The sequence below is a fragment of the Esox lucius genome, chromosome 19 (assembly GCF_011004845.1).
Source record: "Esox lucius isolate fEsoLuc1 chromosome 19, fEsoLuc1.pri, whole genome shotgun sequence".
Classification (NCBI taxonomy): Eukaryota; Metazoa; Chordata; class Actinopteri; order Esociformes; family Esocidae; genus Esox; species Esox lucius.
In genome coordinates, this window is record NC_047587.1 from 27,591,915 (window position 1) to 27,610,400 (window position 18,486).

Consider the following 18,486-nt stretch of genomic DNA (forward strand, 5'->3'; position numbering starts at 1 on the left):
CTGCGGAGGGCAAGGACATTATGCCGCCAGCTGTCCGTTAAAAGGGACGGGCTCACCCGTAACAGCAGGGATACGGGTGAGTCAGACCAAGACACGGTGGGCACCCACTGCGCGCTTTCCTTTTCCTGCCACTGTTATCTGGGGTTCCCAAACCCTGAGTGTCAATGTTCTTATTGATTCCGGGGCTGATGACTGTTTTATTGACACCTCCCTTCTTGCGCAGTTGGGCATCCCCTCAAGCCCCTTACACCCACCCATAGAGGCCACAGCCCTGGACGGCCGCTCTATTGGGCGGGTGTCTGAGATATCAGTTCCTGTTACCCTGACCCTATCTGGTAACCACAGTGAGGAGATCCAGTTCCTGCCCTTACGTTCCCCTAATGTTCCCATAGTGTTAGGCCACTCATGGCTTGTGAAACACAACCCCCACATTGACTGGACTACTGGCTCTGTTACAGGTTGGAGCCCCTTTTGTCTGGCACACTGTCTGAAGGCCGCTCCACAGGTTCTGACCAGGACCACCCCCCTGTCCACGGACATCGATTTGTCATCCGTCCCAACTGACTACTGGGACTTAAAGGAGGTTTTTGACAAAGCCCGGGCCACCTCCCTACCACCACACCGGCCATATGACTGCGCCATAAACCTCCACCCAGGCACGTCGCCCCCCCGTGGACGCCTGTACTCCCTGTCCGGACCTGAAACAAAGGCCATGGAGGAGTATGTGGGGACTTCTCTCAGGGCCGGGATCATCCGACCGTCTTCCTCTTCTGCTGGTGCGGGGTTTTTCTTTGTGGCCAAGAAGGATAAGACCCTGCGTCCCTGCATAGATTATCGGGGCCTGAATGACATCACGGTGAAGAACCGTTATCCACTCCCTCTGCTTGCCTCCGCATTCGAGATGCTCCAGGGTGCCACGATCTTCTCGACGCTGGACCTCCGCAATGCCTACCACCTGGTACGGATCAGAGAGGGAGATGAGTGGAAGACGGCGTTCAACACCACTAGTGGACACTATGAATACCTGGTAATGCCGTTTGGGCTGACCAACGCTCCGGCTGTCTTTCAGGCTCTGGTAAACGACGTGCTCCGGGACATGATTAACCGTTTTGTTTTCGTGTATCTGGATGACATTTTGATTTACTCCCGCTCTGCCCAGGAACACACCTCCCACGTACGACAGGTCCTTCAGCGGTTATTGGAGAACCGTCTTTTCGTTAAAGCTGAGAAGTGCAAGTTCCACCGCTCCGTCATTCCTTTCCTGGGCTACATAGTGGCTGCGGGTAGCATCCGGATGGACCCCGGCAAGGTCCAAGCCGTCACGGATTGGCCACAGCCCTCTTCACGCCTGGACCTACAGCGCTTCCTTGGCTTTGCCAATTTCTACCGGAGGTTCATCCGGGGTTACAGTGAGTTGGCTGCCCCGCTCACCGCCTTGACCTCCACTAAAGTGGCCTTCCAATGGTCCCCCGCAGCATCCCGTGCCTTCGCGGTCCTCAAGCAGCGCTTCACCTCGGCCCCCATCCTGATTCACCCGGACCCGGCCCGGCAGTTTGTAGTGGAGGTGGACGCCTCCAGCGTCGGTGTAGGGGCCGTTCTGTCACAGAGATCGGACCAGGACCAGAAACTGCACCCCTGTGCTTACCTCTCCCGCCGCCTGACACCTGCTGAGGCCAACTACGACGTGGGCAACAGGGAATTGCTTGCGGTCAAGGCTGCATTGGAGGAGTGGAGACATTGGCTGGAGGGGGCGGAACAGCCCTTTCTCGTTTGGACTGACCACAAGAACCTTGAGTATCTGCGCTCGGCCCGGAGGCTCAATTCCCGCCAAGCCAGATGGGCCCTGTTCTTTGCTCGCTTCCAATTCACCCTCTCCTATCGGCCTGGCTCAAAGAACACCAAACCGGACGCGCTCTCCCGCGTGTTCGGACCTGCTGCGGACCACCAAGAGCCTGAGCGTATCCTTCCTGCCTCCTGTCTGGCTACGTCGTTGGTTTGGGGGGTGGAAGAGGCAGTACGGAATGCGCAACGGCTAAATCCGGATCCTGGGGGGGGGCCGCCTGGCCGCTTGTTTGTGCCTGACCATGTCCGGTCCAAAGTCCTGGAATGGGGCCACTCCTCGACACTTACCTGCCACCCCGGCGCCCGACGGACCTTGGCCTTCCTCCGTCAACGGTTCTGGTGGCCCACCATGGGGGTGGACGTCCCCGCTTTCGTATCCGCCTGCACGGTGTGTGCCCAAAACAAGACGTCACGCCAAGCCCCAGCCGGTCTCTTGCAACCGCTTCCGGTCCCTCGTCGCCCATGGTCACACATCTCCCTGGACTTCGTCACGGGCCTGCCTCTTTCCGACGGCAACACCGCTATCCTCACGGTGGTGGACCGGTTCACCAAAACGGCACACTTCATCCCCCTGCCCAAGCTGCCATCGGCCAAGGAGACGGCCCAACTGATGGTACAGCACGTCTTCCGAATCCACGGTCTGCCGGTTGACGTCGTCTCCGATCGGGGTCCTCAGTTCACTTCCCAGTTCTGGAGGGCTTTCTGCACCCTCATTGGTTCTTCCCTCAGTCTTTCCTCCGGTTTTCACCCCGAGTCAAACGGCCAATCGGAAAGGGCCAATCAGGACCTGGAGACGGTGCTGCGGTGTCTGGTTTCACACAACCCCGCCACATGGAGCCGGCAACTGGTATGGGTTGAGTATGCCCACAACACCCTACCCTCCTCCGCTACTGGGCTCTCCCCCTTCGAGTGCTCTCTGGGCTACCAGCCTCCGTTGTTCCCGGAGCAGGAGGAGGAGGTCGGGGTTCCATCCGCCCAGTTCTTCGTTCGGCGCTGTCGCCGGACATGGAAGCGGGCCCGTGCGGCCCTTCTGCGCACCAACGCCAGGTACCGTCGACAGGCCGACCGCCGCAGGACCCCAGCACCCCGCTACCGTGTTGGCCAGAGGGTGTGGTTGTCCGCCCGGGACCTACCCCTTCGTGTGGAGAGCCGCAAGCTGTCTCCCCGCTTCGTCGGGCCCTTTCAGATCTCTCGGGTCATCAGCCGTTCGGCTGTTCGCTTAGTGTTGCCCCGCTCCCTCCGTGTCCACCCGACCTTTCACGTGTCTCGTATCAAACCCGTCACTAACTGTCCTTTGTCTCCTCTCCCTAGGCCTGCTCCTCTCCCCCGTCTCGTGGACGGCCACCCAACCTTTTCTGTTCGGCGTCTCCTGGGGGTTCGGGCCCGGGGCCGGGGCTTCCAATACCTGGTTGACTGGGACGGCTACGGGCCGGAGGAGCGCTCCTGGGTGCCGGCTAGGGACATCCTCGACCCGAGCCTCATCGCTGACTTCCATCGTCGGTGTCCCGGTCAGCCGGGTGTGCGCCCGGGTCGGCCGCCAGGTGGCGTCCGTAGGGGGGGGGGTTCTGTCACACCCTGATGTGTTTCACCTGTTGTTTTGTCCCCGCCCCTCACCAGGTGTTCCCGGTTCCCTATTAGCCCCGTGTATTTAAACCCTGTTCTCTGTTTGGCAGTTGCCAGATCGTCTTGTCCCGTACAGTCGTTTCTAGCGTTCTATGTGTTCATCAGCCAGTCTACCTGTCCTTCTATTCCCCGGTTACGACCCTTGCCTGTTTTCCGGATTACGAGCCTGCCTGCCCTCTCCTGTACCTTCGACCATCCGAACGCCCGAGAACGAACACTGCCTGTCCCCCACCACGAGCCTGCCTTTTGGATGAGAAGGCAGCCACCCTACCCACAGCCCCACACTGGATATGTGATTTTAGGAAGAGTAACAGCAACAACAAGGTCGCTAGAATATGTTATAAAAGCATTTTATCGTTAAAGTTAGGTTAACGTAAGGCATCACAGCCCTGGGGTTATGGTTAAGCCTAGATATCACAGCACTGGGGTTAAGGTTAGGATTAAGGTTTGGGCTACTGTTAGGAAACAAAAAAGGTTAGGTTAAGGTTTGGTTAGGTCGCACAGCTCTGGGATTCAGGTTAGGGTTAAGGTTAGGTATCACAGCACTGGGGTTAGGATTAGGGTTATGGTTTGGGTTAGGATTACAAAGAAAATCACTTCAAACATATTTATGTTGTGACAACACCCCTCGCCCTTACTGTTTACAGGTTGCTCACTGGAGCAGAGGGTAGCACACCTGTCTGGAATTTGGAAGGTTACCGGTTTGAAACACAGTCTTTTTTTCTCCATTCCGACTCTAACGTTATTTTACTGGACGTAATATATCTTACGAAATCCCCTGGCTAAAATGCACGTAAAATTTTCTACGTATTGTCCTGAGACCAGGCTGACAGTATAGGCAAATTCTGGCTCTGGCTATATAGCACTTTACCACCCATAGAAATGATGACATGCAAAGTTGCTTTACCTGTTTATGGGGAGTATGTTTGCCACATAAGAATGTTTTTAGTCGATAGATGTTTCCACCACCCTTCACTACTTAACTGCCTCTTCAAAATAGCTTAAAAATATAAAGTGAGTGTCACAAAAATATCCAGTATCTCTATACAGTACAGTTCTGATCAACACACAAGGCGGTGTATAACCATGTTTGATCATAACACATAACCCTATTGAATTTGATATATTTGTATTGTATAGCTCTGTTGATAATGACAGCGTGAATGTGTATTTACCTTCCCTGGCTGTTCTGTGTTGGGTGTCTAGCTATAATTAAAGTAGTTTTCCCTAAAACCTCTCACCACCAGTCATTCATGTGGTATGTATTAAAATGCAGAAAACCCATAATAGGGTAAATCACCTGTCAAATTAAATGAAAACGTCCCAATGTATTCATGCTCTCGCTCCATCTACACGATTAAGTTAGGAACTCCCTGACTAGTTAGGAACTCCTCTCACCCGGTAGTACGCCTTCATATGAAACCAACTGGGGAAAAAACAACTGACATTGGCCTAGTGGTTGGCAGACCTGTTCCTGGAAGGCCATAGGTTATATGATTAAACTGCCATGAACTACCAGCTGTATTGAAGTTAGTCTATCAGTGAACTGACTGAGGTACTTGATTAAAATCAGCACACATTGTCTTCCTGGCCAGTTAAAACTAAAAGGTGCATAGCCTGCAGCCCTCCAAGAAGAGGGTTGCCTAAACTCGATGGAGTGAGTTGAACACCCCTTCTCTATGTTTTTGTTTGGCTCAGGAATTCGGTTGATACACCTGTGAACACATGAACTGAGTATATGGATTTACAAATCACAGACTTCCAAATAAGTAGATTTAATATTGAAAATATCATAACTAGCCAGCACCATGCATGGATACGTGAGTATCATCTGTCTTTTAAACCAGACGAACAGTCCAGCACACTTCCATCATCGTCTCATCTGCATCCTATTGGCTGGGCCTGCACCATTTCTTTCCATGGTGTATTGTTGTTAATGGAGTCCCCACAACTCTATAGTTGTGTTTTGCTTACTTAAGGCTGTCCAATGTATAGGCTATAGTTGTCTTAGTGCCCATCCAAGAGCAACAAAAAATGTATAATAAATGTAGCTACACAAATGTAGGCCCTATCACATCAGCAAAATTTGATCTTGAATTTAGATCAGATCATACTTGGTGTAGGGGGGAATGATGTACATTTTAACAACGATCTTTTGCATATGATTCAGCTTTAGCTGATAAATTCACTCAATTCACACAAGAATTGGAATAATACCTATAAATATTGATACTTAGCTATGATGCAGGTTTTGGGGCCCTTCACCTCTCTTCTTGGCTAGCTAGTAAATAAACAACAAAACACTGACAGTTGCTAATGTAAGCCATATTTATTGTTGTTTAAAAGATGTAAGCTAGCTACTTTCAACTAACCTAAAATGTAATTAGTGACACTAGCCTAGTAAAATGTTTCACAGGAAGGAAAATAATAAATAAACTTACCTGAATGTCCAGATGGTTTCCAGTCCACCGCATGTCAGCAAGGCTGTGTAATCTCTTTCATTAGACCAGATTTGATTAGTCTGAACATTGCAACTGTGATATTTTTAAGAAGACCTTTGAAGTTGCTTGCTACTTGCTAATGCAACAGAATCCAGGTCAGGTCAAGTAATTTTTGGTTTTGTCCTAATGTAAACTAATTCTGCTTGTTTGATCACTCATCCCCCTCACTATGGGGAGATTCTTCAGTTTGCATGCAGAATATTTCCACAGGATATGGGTTTACACTCATAAGTTGGGGTCACAATCAAATCACAATGCACTGTTGTATCATATACACTTGTGGGCACAGTCAAAATGTGGATAAGATCAGGACAAAGGATGCATGTGGATGCCAAGCTAATGAGTTCACTGAATTCTGTGGTATCTCTTTAAGGGCAGGCTCTAACTTACAACAGGCACTGATTCTGAACCAAATTATTCAAATGTGATGCACTTTTTTTTGTGATCCTCTTTCAGAGAAAGTGTAGTTGTTAATGTACTGTATGTTTCCTTTCATTCGCTATGGCATACTACAGGGATATTGCGTCCCAAGCCGGCCAAAAAGACAGAGAGGGTGTTAAAAGCTCCTCTAGAGTGAATATAAATGTCAGATGCCTTGTCATTGGCAATTGTTTAGAGGTCGAGACAAAAATAGCAACAAGGCCAAGTGGCCTGGCTTGGGACAGTTGGACTGCAACCAGGAGTCGTCTGGTCAGCTAGCCCTTAGATTTGGTCCTGTGACTCAGGTCCTCTGTGAGCGAGTGAGTAAGTGAGTGAGTGGGTGAGTGAATTAGTTAGTGCGTGTGACCAGGGGCGACTGGTCATAAGGGGCAGGTGGGGCACAGCCTCACCTGTTGTCAACAGAAAGAACTGCAACAAAATGATATTATTTTTATTTGTGTAATTTATTATCTATGAATATAGAATCGTCCTAAATTGCATATCATTTGTGTTACGATTCTATTTCATGTTCATTGGTCCCTGCTTTGCTGCTTCAGACTCCGTTCTGCCGATTCGAGATCGCAGTAGTAGGCCATAGGCTAAGCGTGAATGTGGGGCTAGCCCCTCTCTCACAATGCAATGTACATTGTACATGTGAAAATATTAATACGCATGCTCAGAATGTTAGTGTGATCAATGTAGATCATACGAATATGATGCCAAGTGGGGCTGACAGCCGGTAGCCCCATTACAACGTCAGTTCATATTTCAGACCTGATTGGCTGTCTGTCTGTCTGACGCCAACACTAATCGGCAAGAAGAGCGAGGAGGGTAGATTGTCTTAGCTAGCTTTTTAGCTTCACAAATGCCAGATAACTTGAGAACATTTATAAAGTGGATTTCATACTCGAGCACCGGTTTGAAACCCTTCATTTGGAGGAGAAACATTGAAGTAAAGCGACTTGGTGCCCATCATCCACGGGATATTGTCATCACTCAAACTGCTGGTAAAAGTTACAGCGGGTTTAATGTGGAGTGGTTTTTGAAGAAAAAGTGGCTAACGGTTAGCATACAAAAGAAGGCACTCTTCTGTTTTCCATGTCTGTTATTTGGTGAGATGGTACTTAGTCGAGGACGGGTTACAAAGATTTGAAACGTAATTCTGAGAGGATTGCAAAACATGAGAGAAGCGGGAGTCATCTGGACAATGCTGTGAAATTGGGCTTACTTGGAAGGGTAAATGTCACAGCCCAAGTTGACAGTGCATACAGGCGCTCCATTGAGCAGCATAACAAACAGGTGGAGGAAAACAGGTACGTTCTCAGTCGGATCATAACGTATTAAACTGTGTGGAAAATATAAAACCCCACTGCGGGGGCACGATGAGTCGGTGGACTCCCTGAATCCTGGAATATTCAGATGCATTTTCGAGACAGTGTGTGAGGGCGAATGAAGACTTCAGAGGCTGTATGACGCTCAGCTCATCTTCAAAGGGACATCTAGCACTGTACAAAACTGTTAGACAGTATGTATGGTTGTGTTGCAATACATTTTGCTTGACAATACAGTGACAGAGAGGTTTTTGGAGTTTGTGGAAGTCAAAGATAAAACTGGACTCGGCCTCTCTAAAAGCATCAAGGGTGTGCTGGAACCACTGAAGCTGGGAGAAAAGCTGATCGCTCAGACTTATGATGGTGCGGCTGTAATGAGTGGAAACGTCCGAGGGGTACAGACGCTAATGAAAGAGACATACCCGCATGCCCAGTTTGTTCACTGCTATGCTCACCAGCTGAACCTGACCTTACAGCAACTTTGTTCAGCAAGGATGAGCATCCTGAAGGTGTTTTTTTTGCAGATTTAACTGCTTTTGCCACCTTTTTCTCTTGCTGCAACACAGACGCATTCCAAGGCCACCCGCTGTACACTGGAATTTTACAAGTAGAACTGATAATGCAGTTTGGGAAAACTGCGCTGCGCTGCTACTGTGTATGGAGGACATACGCACACAACCAGGATGGGATGAGGCCACCATAAGTGAGGCATATGGCCTGTCAAAAAAACTCTGGGGTTGTGCCTTTCTGCAGCTACTGGAATTGTTTTTCTTCCTTATGCCAGAAGTTGATGTTTTATACAACACCCTGCAAAAAGGGAGCATTGATGCATCTGGGATTAGCAGTGCGCTCACCCGTTTCAAGGTGAATGTTCAGAATATGCGGAGGCAAACTGATGAATGGGCTGCCACTGTTCACGATGGAACAGACGAGCCAGGCCGACGAGTAACCAACACAGCGCCGGTGATGAAGGAGGCATGCGACACAATCATCTCCCAGGTGGAGCAGAGGTTTTCACAAAGTGACCACCTGATTGCTGCCAAGCTGGTTGACAGCTCGCTCTTCCCACAATTTGTCCTGTCATTCCCAACATCTGAGCTTGGCTGTGTGGAGAAACTATGGCTTCTAGGAAACAAGGAAAAGTTGAAGTCTGAGTACCGCCACACTGAGCTTCACACTGGTAAGACGGCCCTGTCTCTGTTAAGATCCTTCCATGAGAACAACCTAGAGGAGGCTTTTGCTGAGACTGTCAATCTGCTGAAAATGATCATAACGACACCTATGATGTCATCCGAGTCAGAGAGGAACTTTTCCACCTTGAAGAGGGTAAAAACCCTCACTCGCAATACCATGGGACAGCCGCGACTCAACGCATTGGCCATATTGTCCATCAAAAGCCAGCTGATTCAGCAGCTACATGTCATCATTCCCAAAGTCATCGAAAAGTTTGCCCAGAGGAAGAACCGCCGTGCCGCCTTTCTCTTCAAGTGAGCCCTCAGCCTTGATGAGTGAAAGCATATTTTATCATCCTGCCGTGCATTGGTCATATTTTTGTGCTGGATCGATTGATATAGATGGTGACGAGTGTCAGTGTGTCCATGCTTATCTATTAAGGTTGTTGTCATAGAATGGATCTGTATACCTTAAAAGTTGTCTTTCCACTTCCTTGTGGCCTTCAGTGGTGTTGAGCTCATTGCTGTTCGCGTATGGCCCTGTAGGCACATTGGTTCTGAGCTTGGTTGCATTCCAAATTTTGGTTTATAAATGTGACAGTGGTAATTTTACATGTGTGTGAGAGAGAAAGAGAGCAATTACACAAGAAGGTCTCTCTCTCTCCAGTATGTGTACTACACCTGGTAGAAGCAAGCTGCTCTGTCGTTAAAAGTGTTTTGTGGAGCCACGCTGTTTGTTGGTGTGTTAAATAAACACATCAGTAGCAAGGGGGAGTTTTGTAGCTTTACTGGTATGTATCCTATATTTTGAAATGGTTTGTGCCCCACCAATTTTTTACATACAGAGAAAGAAGAAGAGACACAGGAGTTGAAGTAGAAGGAGCATAACTATGTAAAATAAACAGGACACCAGAAGAGGCATAAGTGAATACACCAGACAGGACAGACTGGCCCTATCCCCCTGTCATGTTGATCAGTAGTTCCCAAGCAGGGGTACACGGCCTATCTACAGGGGATACTTGAAAAGACTAATGAGACCATCGGCGTACTGGTAAAATAAATAAACGGGCTACTTCAGGGACAGTCCGGGCAAAAAGATTTGAGTTTGAGGTACAGTAACCAAGAAAGTTTGGGAACCAGTGATGTAGACTATTGTGAGACAGTCCGCAACTGTGGACAGAAACGGTACGGTAAGCTAGACACAAGGTACTGTAGGTACTGTATCCCACATTGAAGTATTATATATTGACATATATTTTAAAAACATGTGCCTATATTCTTTTTAAACATGTACTATTATATGTATTATATGTATTACTAATGTATGGCCAAATATTTCATACACATAATAATATATTTGTTTTGGGCCGTTTTCAAATATGTTTTATATATATATATATATATATATATATATATATATATATATATATATATATATATATATATATAAATGACAATATAAGAGTTGGTAATATGCATTTAGCATTTACATCTAACTGATATATTTCCATATTTGTACTGTTTCCTGTCATGTTTATTATGTTATCTAGTCGTTTCTTTGAAGTACTTTTACAGAGAGGAATGGCATTCATGATATTGTGTTAAAATGTATACTTATTGTTTCATGCATATTGAGTTTTTTTTAAATGTAAACTTGGCGTACAAAGTGGTATGGAATCTGAAAAAGGTGCTATATGCTGCTTGACAGTGACTAAAGTCCAACTTTTGGTGTATTTAATAAACATTTATCATTATTTTGTGACATAATTGCAGTTGTATGATACTGTGATTAAAGGTCCTTATAAAATTAAGATTTCAGACTCTGACCAGTTGTTTCTTTACTTGCATTTGCAAATTATTTAATAGAAATTATGGTAAATACATACTGTACAATTTATAAATCGGCCCTTGTTTGTAAAAGATAATAATTGTATTTTCATAGTAATGAATGTAATACAGTAAGGCCTAGACTGATAGTTATGTTGGTTTGCTTCCCATTTTGCCAACAATAATTAGTTAAACTCATTATAACCAGGAGATTCTCTGGAAAAATTGTTTTGAAGGTTAATTACATGATGTATAATTACTGCATATTCATAAATCATTATTTTGACACAATATTCAACGTTAAAATATATGACATGCATTGTATTATGATATTGTCAGAAGCGCAAGTTATATATTTCATGAACATATTCGGAGCACATATGTAACTATATGTTGAGAAATCCTCTACATATATGTGCATGTATATTTTGCTTGAGTTTTCCGTGAGGGATGGTTCAATCTTGAATTGACCATGGATCAGGCCAACCAGTCAGAGTATAGCCCATCAAAGGGACGTCAACAAGCAAGTGTTGAGGGCAGGAGAAAAAGGCCAAGCATGATGTGAGGCTTACCCTCAGGGACAAAAAGGAAGAGCAACCCAGTGGCTCGAGACACGTAACAGGGTCAGTGGCAGAGTATCCCGGTTGAGAGAGGGGAGCCAGCCAGGCCAGGCAGCAAACACTGTCAGACTTACCATTTAACAAGATTTGGCAATTGCCTGGGGCCTCATATTATCAAGAGGCCTCATATTATCAAGGGGCCTCATAAACTGGGTACAATTACTATTGACCTACAGAAGTTTTAAGGGTTTAGACAAAGTCTGTGTCTCTTACATGGACCTGCAGATTATTCAATGTCAGTGAAGCTCTGTGTAAGAAAGCCCTCTCTAGTTTGACTAGACATTTTAGGAACCATAAAGAGATTACATTTTGGAAAAGATATGTAGGTGTATAGTAAGTGCGTGTAATGAGTTGTAATAATGGTTAAGTGTAACAATTTGAAATCAATCCTATCCTTAGCAGGAAGCCGGTAAATTACAGAAGCTAGTGTATTAAGATATTTTTTGTGAGGTTCTAGTATATTCTAGCTGCTGTGTTTAGCTAATCTGGGTAACCAAATAGTAGAGTATTACTATAGTCTAATCTTGAAGTAACAATGTGGATTAGCTTTTCTGCATAATATAGGACAAAATATTTTAGATATTTGTCAATCTCTCCACTACAATGCGGTGATTGTCAAATAGCTTAAGAAGCACCGTCAGACTATCCATAGAGACAAAAGGATATCTTTCTGAAAAGAGGAAATAAACCAAGCAAAACCTTTTCCATATTGATTGGTGGGGTTAAAGGTGAAGAAGCCTGGTCTGATGCCACTGTTCTGACCTCTGTTTTATGCTTCTAAAATGACATATTAATACTGTGATGAGGTCTAAAACCTCCCTCTAAAATGTCTAAATTGTTACTTGTCTTCAGAAAGATGAGTGCCGGGAAAAACATAATAATTCTAGGGGAATGGGAGATTCGATACAGGCTGATAGTTTTTTTTTTTTGATGGGAGGGACAGGAAATACTAGCTGGAAGATGAGCCATTAGCCACAGCGATAAGGTATAGAGTTTATGTTACGCTCTCAGGTTCTCACTCAGGTGTGTCTACCTTATTTGCAAGTAACATTAGACCTTGGAGTAACCAGAGGGGATGAAAAAACAGCCTTCTCATACAGACAAAGCCTGAAGCATATACACACATGGACAGTGCCGGCTCTCGCCTTTTGAGGCCCCTATGAAGAATTTTATTTGGGGCCCCCTCTCTCCTAGTGGTTGGGGACCACCTAGCGGTCTGAGCCCAAAGCGACTGCTTATGTCGCTTAGGGTTCAGACTGGACCTTACAACGCACAGCCAAGCATATGGTACAGAATGAGTACAAATCCTATACAGTGTATTCATGAAGGATTAATGAGGATGATCAGGATGCCCTACTTTAATCTAACGTTTCTATCGCAAAGTGATAATTACAAGATCGATACTGTAGTTGCGATTGTTATGAAGTCCAACAAAAAACAATCTAATATTACAAATTAGACATTAAGGTACTTGACCTAATCAAATATTTTGCAAAGAAACTGTAATTAAATGGTTACTAAAATGTAAATTCCATCTAAACATGTAATTACTGGTTAAAAAGCAAATCATGCCACCCATTATATTTTATCATGAAATATTGTTCAAGAAGTATATTCAGATCAGTTGTTTTATACAGATCCCAGGGGACACAGCTACGTAGCAGTCACCTGAGATCTGAACATGTAGTCAAATCTGTCATCAAAAAGGCATCACAGTGAAACAAAAGATCTATTTTGGGGGAAACAGGGAATTTTGAGATTTGTCTATTTGTGAGGAACTGACTCAGATGCCTTACTGTATATTTAGCATCTGAAAGGGTCGGCATTTGTAGCCATCCTGTGGGAGGGATTTCCAGTAGCTGAGAGGCACACAGGGAGAGGAGAGCGAGGAGACACTGAGAACTGGTCTGAACTGAGGCTGAGGATGCGGTGTAGTAAGCCAGCCCCAGGTCTGTATCGTATTCCCTTTTATGCTCAAAGGGATTTTGATGTCGACAGGGAGCCTTGTTCATAGTGTTACTTCAGCTTCCAATATTTATAGCCGTGCGTCAGACTTTCTCTACTCTCCTTTTTCACCCCCAAAAAAGTTTCTCTGCTTCACTGTGATGTCTTTTTGATGACAGGTTTTGACTACAGGTTCAGATCTCAGGTGACTGGTAGGTAGCTGTGTCCCCTGGGATCTGGATACATCAACTGATCTGAATACACTTCCTGAATAATATATGGTAATCAAATAAAGGGTGCTGTGATCTGCTGTTTATCTTGTACAATAATAACGTGTTCTGCAAGTACATAATAGTTACCTCATAATTAAGCTTTGCTTGCATAGAGTTAATTAGATCAAGTACCATTTTGTACAACTGATGGATAGTTGTTCTTCATACAAATCCAAACTACAGTACCTTGAGGTCACCACATAACAAACAGCAATTAGACAGTTAATCTGTTATGACAAAATCCAGTATATTATCCTATGTGGTATTACGTTTGTCTAAGGCCTTGAAACAATCTCATCTGTGTGCTGTTAGCCAGGCTGAGCTAAAAGAAGACAACTACATCAGGGGCCTCTGGCTTGCAAAGCTCATGCACAGGTTGGCATAGCAAACCTCCCTCCCTCCGGTGTCCTCGTAATCTGTCTATTTACAGATCTGTTTTCAGGGCAATTATGCTGATCAGAACCTGCAGAGGGATCAACTGTATGTCAGTCAGAGAGTGTGGGTCTTTGGCCTGACGGGGACTTTTCAGAGATAACTGCCCCCATACAGTACATAGTTCCTCAGACCCCAGCTGTCCCAGCATGCTCCCTGTTCCCATCTCATCTCCCCGCTGCTGGGGATTAGGGCTTAATCCCTGGGAGGAGTTTTTTAATATTAAAACTGGGATCGCTGTTCTGCTGGCGTCACCACCGCCACGTCCCCCTATAATGAGGACACCCACAGCGTATGGCTGAGCGGCGCCCCGCAGAGGTCCAGAGAGGAACCCCGGAACGTTGGATTTTAGGGGTGTTTACATGGGCTAGTGGGAGATAAAGGGAAGGAGAAAGAGAGGGGGGGTCTTTTTGGAGGTTTTTGGAGCATGAAGCTACTATCCAGTGCTGTGAGCCATTCCAGAGAAGTGTATGTGTTTGTTGGATTTCAGTGGACAGGCTGAGCTGTCGGAGACTTGTGAATTGGTCAGGCACAACGCACAGGAGACATATTGTAAAGCAAATAACCTGTTCAGTTGTGTTGTAGCTATTTTTCTCAGGCACAAAATGCTGAGATGAAACCCACAGTAAATGTGTGATCAGTCTCATATTTCCTAATGGAACCACTCTGGGCAAACAGAGATTGGAGACAACAATCTGTGCCTGGATCTCTGTCTTCCCCCGCTCTTACTTCTCATCTCTCCACTTATCAGCTCAGCAAAAAGGATTGATACAAAGTATTTGCTTGTTTTAGCATTTCCCCAGGCATTCACAGCCCAATGCACTTTCTCAAGGACAAAGTGGATGTGAGTACAGTTTCCTTGTGCAACGCTTTGTTTGGACAACTGCACCTGGTGCACACAGACCGGTGCACCATGAGTCTGTCCTTCGTGAGGAGGGATAATATGACAGTTTCTATCATGCTGATGTAATGTTAGTCCCATAAGCCGCCTAGAGCGAGTGACGTAACGTTGACTAGGGTGATTCTCATTTTCGTGGTGTGCACACTACAGTGTCTGGGTTGGGTATCGTTCACTGTAGAGTTGGATAGCAACTCAATGAGGTGTGTGTTGTTGGCGAGACAACTGCAGTTGTAAGTAGGCTAAGTTATCCATAATATATGTTTCTGTGAATAAATAATAGGCTTCTGGCTTTAGGTAATCATGGAGTGTTTTCAAGATCTCCCTGGCAGGAAGGCCTACAGTAGGAAATGGTTTTTAGTGTTCTGTAAGAGAGCATTGCCGATATGCTGACACGTGACTAGACAATTAGACATTAAGTAACACTTTACCAGAAGTTACCACACTGACCATGGCTGAAATCTGTGTTTGAAAATCCTACTTCAGACCCCTGATAAATCTCATCATTATATTTTATATCATAGAACATATATTAAATCTGAAAGGCACATCATACAATTAAATTATTGCACACACAAAATATATGTGGAAAGTGTAGATCCTGTATGGTAATGAGGCACATTTCCTGTCCCCCTCTGCACAAACACTTAAGATTGTTTTGCACAACTGCCATGTTTACAGTAAATGTTTTGGGATGGAACATTAGATCAGAATAATAGTACAAGTACTGTTGATGGATTACAGTACTGTCAGTTGGTTGCCATGCCTAGTTGTGCAGTTGGCTGGATATATGGCTAGTTGCGTGTACATTTACAGCAACATTATTTGGCACAGTAAAGGAATATAGGAATATACACTACCTTTCAAAAGTTTGTGATCACTTCGAAATGTCCTTGTTTTCAAAAGAAACACAAATTTATGTCCATTAAAATAGCATCAAATTTATCATAAATACAGTATTGTAAATTACTATAGTAACTGGAAATGGCTGATTTTCAATAGAATATCTACTATTGAAATTATGTTAGCACAGCGGAAAATTGGCCTTCATAGACTAGTATCTGGAGAATCAGCAATTGTGGGTTCAGTTACAGGCTCAAAATGGCCAGAAACACAGAACTTTCTTCTGAAAGTCATCAGTCTATTCTTATTCTGAGAAATTAAGGCTATTCCATGCAAGAAATTGCCAAGAAACTGAAGATCTCATACAATGTTGTGTACTACTCCCTTCACAGAACAGCTCAAACTGTCTCTAACCAGAATAGAAAGTGTGGGAGGCCCCGGTGCACAACTGAGCAAGAGGACAAATACATTACAGTGTCTAGTTTGAGAAACTAACACCTAATAGGTCCTCAACTGGCAGCTTCATTAAATAGTACCCGCAAAACATCAGTCTCAACATCAACAGTGAAGAGGCGACTTTGGGAGGCTGGCCATCTAGGCAGAGTTGCAAAGAAAAAGCCATACCTCAGACTGGCCAATAAAAATGAAAAATTAAGATGGGTAAAAGAACACAGACATTGGACAGAGGAAAATTGGAATAAAGTGTTAAGGACAGACAAATCTAAGTTTGAGGTGTTCGGATCACAAAGAAGAACATTTGTGACACAAAGACCAAATGAAAGATGCTGGAAGAGTGTTTGAAGCAGTCAACTGGTATTGGTATCTGTCAAACATGGTGGATGCAAAGTGTTGGTCTGGGCGTGTTTTGGTAAAGTGGGAAATTTGTACAAGGTAAAATGGAGCTTGAACTCTTCTCTCTTTCTTTCCCAGCTTTCCCGCCAAACATGCCAGAAAAAGCGATTTCATTTTATTAATTGAACTGATGCAAGGAAAAAAAATTAATTGTTGGATATACTAAAACTGGATTCTAAAAAAACATTACAGACCAATTTGCAAACAAGGATAATGTGACTGATGTATGTGGCTTAAATGTGGGTAACTTTCCAAAAATGTTTATGTTTTCCAGAAATCTTGTCTGGGGTTTCTTGGAAATGCTACATTTTGCAGGCTGGTATTACCAGTCATTGTATATAATGTAACTTGATAATGGTCACAGGACTGAACAACAATGAATACAATATTAATGTCTGTGTCACCAACAAATACAGGTGCATCTCCCTGAGCCTTCCATATCAGTCTGGGTCTGTACACACGTGAGGAAGTCATGGGGAAGTCTGTTGACTTGACAGTTGTCAAGAAGACACTCATTGGAAATGGGCTACAAGTTTCGCATTCCTAGGGTCAAGCCACTCGTGAACCAGAGACAACGTCAGAAGTGTCTTCCCTGTGCGAAGGAGAAAAAGAACTGGACCGTTGCTCAGTGGTCCAAAGTCTTCTCTTCAGATGATAGTACATTTTGCATTTCATTTGGAAATCGAGGCCCCAGAGTCTGGAGGAAGAGTGGAGAGGCACAGAATCCAAGTTGCTTGAAGTCCAGTATGAAGTTTCCACAGTCAGTGATGATTTGGGGTTCCAGGTCATCTGCTGGTGTTGGTCCACTGTGTTTTATCAAGTCCAGAGTCAATGCAGCTGTCTGCCAGGAGATTTTATAGAGCTCATAGAGCTCCACTCCTGTGGAATGATCTGCCAATTAAGGTTAGAAATGCAAACTCAGTGCAAACTTTCAAGTGTCTACTAAAAACTCATCTCTACAGCACGGTTTATAATTAGGTGTAGCCTGGCCCGGGGACGTGAAGGTGACCAGTAGGCTTGATACTGTCCACCATTGCTGTCTTGCCAGGTGGGCTCTCGTCGCCACTGGGGTGCCCTCCCTCCAATGCCTTTCGGGGGAAGAGTCACTGGCTTGTTGTTGACTCTCTGTTGCGCACTTGTGCAATTGGGCTGTACGCCGCTAGCAATACTCGGCCCTCATTCAGGGGGGTTGTGGTTGGTGGGTGTCCCTTTGGTTGATGCCTGGTAATGTGGTTGGATTGATTTCCTGCCTGTTGGGCCCTGTCCAGGGCCTCCCCCGGGTAGGGCCACAGTGTCACCGGACCCCCCAGTCTCAGTTCCAAGGTGTTACGCTGCTATATTATTGTGCTGGGGGATATGAGGGATGTACTACTAACTTTTCTCAGTTTCCTCCAGTTTTAAATTTTAGAAGGAGATGAGGTCCTGGTCCACACCTGCGGATTACCTGGTTTGGGGGGCCCGTTGCTGTCCCTGTCCTTGTCCACCTGGTCATACTTCTGACCTAGTCTAAAATCAAATAGACTCTGGATTTAGCCCAGAGAAATGTATTTATTATTCCAATTGGACTCTTAATATCTCACCCGGCACAGCCAGAAGAGGACTGGTCACCCCTCTGAGCCTGGGTCCTCTCTAGGTTTCTTCCTAAAATTCGACCTTCTTAGGGAGTTTTTCCTAGCCACTGAAATTCAACACTTCTGTTGTTTGCTCCTTGGGGTTTAAGGCCGGGTGTCTCTGTAAAGCACTTTGTGACAACTGCTGTTGTAAAAAGGGCTTTATAAATAAATTTGATTGATTGATTTAGAGCACTTCATGCTTCCATCTGCTGACAAGCTTTATGGAGATGCTGATTTCCTTTTCCACCAGGACCTGGCACATGCACACAGTGCCAAAACGACTGGTAACTGGTTTG